Below are 3,092 nucleotides of genomic sequence, written 5' to 3'. Positions count from 1 at the left end.
ATTCCTGCTTTCTAGAATGCATATGTCTTATTAAGATATCTAGAGTGCTTGCTGCTTCCTACTTACCAGACACAGTTAGCAATGTCACATTTATGTAGTAGGCGAGTAGGATGTTTAGTGAAATAAGGTGATGGAGGTCCATCTGGATTATATTATAACGTAGAGTAGGGGAGCTGACATAGCACCTGGACCAAACAGTAACTGTATACTGTAGTCCCTGCCATGTAAATGCAAATTGCTTCTGATTTTCCTCATTGATTGAAATGGAATGATAATACAGCTGCAAATATAATCACCACATGATTAAGTTTGCTATAGTTTACTATTATTCTCCATGATACATCCGGCTTTTGTACCAACAAAATAGGCATGTTCAGTAATATGTGGTAAGCATAGCCACGATTTCATTTCTTAAAATTTTGATAATGACACTAATCTTTAGAATATCCTCAGAAATGAGATATTGTTTTGATTCATCATCTTATTGGTGGAGCAGGGGAGCCCTGATCTTTTCTATCATAACGTCCCCCACTTCATAGGTCAGTGTACCAATATGGGAACTTTGTCTCTTCTTAAACAAATTAATTCTCCTAAACTTTCTCGATAAGGAATTAATTATAGTATTTATCCCCAGTCTTCTGAGAACTACTATTAGATGTGAGCCAAGATTTCATCTCTTCTTGGTTTCTGTGAGCCCCTGCTTATTAGGACAAAAGCAATTTTTAGTCTTAGGGGATTCACTTCAGTTCATAGACAAAAATAACCCCCAGAAAGTGTGGGCATTTATCATTTGCTCAGTGCACAGTCACCATAATAAATTATTTCAGAGCTCCCAGGGAAGTCTTGGGATGAGATTTACAGGATTGATAAGTCCATATTACAATGTCTTTCCTCAAAGGGACGTGGACTACCCCTCAGTTAAGAGACTTCAGGTATATGAATCAATTTAGATTTAGAAAATGGATAGAAGGCATGAAGTTCACCTCAAAGATTCAAGTTAGGTTTCTGTACTGTGGGCCAATAATTTTTCCACTTACATATGTCAAACAGCCCATTAGTAGGCTGCCATCTATTTCATTACTAGGGACTTCCTCATCAAATCAGCATTGTCACAGACCCCTCAGATCCAAATTTATGATTATCATTCAAACCCTGTGGCTTATTATAGCACCCACCTTGTCTCTGACAGTTAATTGCTACTAAACATCCTCTACAAATCTAAGGTTTCCACTATTCACATTGAGATCAGTGAACCCATTACATTGCATCATCCCCTCCATCATCTCTTTCCTAAAAGGAGCCATCATAGAACTTTTCAAGCATACAGCTGTCCCCACACCAATACATTTCTTAATCCTTTGGTGAATGGTGCGTCCTTTGGGTCCTCCCAAAGGTTTTGACTAAACAGGCATCTGCTGATAGAGATTGGTTGATTCTTCTTTCCTTTCCTATATGCTCTTTCCTCATGGAGTCAGGTCTTGAATTTCTTATACTGTGCTAGGTTAGAAAATAACTATCATTATAGGTCTAGAAAGAATAAGAGTTGATGATGTTGGGTCCTAAGGGAAATCAGCACCAGGTTATGAGGTAACTGCCTTAGGTTCAATCATTGAAAACCCTTTATGCAGAAGAAGACTATTCAGAGGGAGGGGATGGAGCAGAGAATACCTCCCCAGGCAAGAGAATTTCAAGAGAATTTGGAGGATCAAAGTTCTCATCCCGATGTCTGCTCAAGTGTCCAAATCCCCTGCCTCAGGGTACAACTCATTTTCTACCAGTTTTTTTTTTAACTGAGAAACTTGACATACTTGAGAATTTGAGCGATGCTGCAGTCTCCCACTTCTTACAATCACATCCTGGGCTTGTGCCTTAGACAAATAGGTCCTGCAACAGTAGAAGATGAAGAACTCCTTCAAAGTTTCTTGTTCTCCATATGTGTTACATAAATTTGTATCTCCTAATTTCTTTTTCCCCTAAGTAAGCCCTTGAGGGAAAAACGAAGTCCGCTTATTCCACATGCCTTATAATCTCTATGGTTGCCATAGTGATCTCCCACTTCTATCCCCTCCAACTGCACATCGTTCTCTACCACCATCAGTGATGATAAATTGGGTAATAGAAATACCTCTGTACCCACTTTCCCCTAGCAGGATGATTATCTCTGTGTTCCATGAATTTAGGAGAAACTCAATATCACAATCCCATTTGGAAGGCCTATTTCTTGTGGCCACTTCCAGTACCAATAAAAACAAAATGTAATACTAATTATTGCATCACTCAGGGTCACAACAGGAAAGAGCACATTCAAATTAGAAAAATTCAAAGGAGGCTTATAACAAAAGGACAATTTACTAAAATGAGATTTAGGAAGAATCACAAGTGATAATGTATTACTCCAGACTCTTTGCTACCACCCCTAGTCCAAAGGTGGCAATGAAAGGAGGAAGCAGTTAGCAGAATCTGAAAGTTGAAAGACAAATATAGAAGGTCACCTTGTGACAATCTGGTGAAGGAGCATTTCAGGAAAAGGGAACGAAAAATACAGAGACCTTGAAACTACAGTGTGCCTGGCATTGTGGAGGAAGAGCAAGTAGCCCAGTACCTGGAACAGAGCAAGACTATTAGACTATTAGAAAACGAGGACAGAGAGGTAAGAAGGTTGTACGTATCATAGGGCTTTGTAGGTTATTTTAAGGGTTTTGTTTTAACCTCCATATGTTGGGAAGATTCCAGAAGGTTTGATTCTGATTTACATTTTTAAAGGATCACACAGGAAACTCCATGGTGACAACAGACATGGAGACCAGTTAGAATATTATTACAACAATTCAGATGAAGGACAATGTTGTCCTGGACCAGCTCGGTAGTGGTGTTGGCACAAAGGGATCAAATTTTGGAAACATTTTTTTAAAGTAAATCTGATAGGAATTGCTGAGGAGTTGAATGAGGGTTGTGAAAGAAGGAAAAAAAGAATAATCCCAAGTTTTTGGACTGAGTAACTTAAGAATGAAGTTGTGGGCTTCCCTGGTGGCGCAGTGGTTGAGAGTCCGCCTGCCGATGCAGGGGACACGGGTTCGTGCCCCGGTCCGGGA

The sequence above is a fragment of the Lipotes vexillifer genome, unplaced genomic scaffold (assembly GCF_000442215.2).
Source record: "Lipotes vexillifer unplaced genomic scaffold, Lipotes_vexillifer_v1.1 scaffold49, whole genome shotgun sequence".
Lineage (NCBI taxonomy): Eukaryota > Metazoa > Chordata > Mammalia > Artiodactyla > Lipotidae > Lipotes > Lipotes vexillifer.
The sequence above is the reverse complement of the archived record's forward strand: the minus strand, read 5'-3'. Positions refer to the sequence as shown.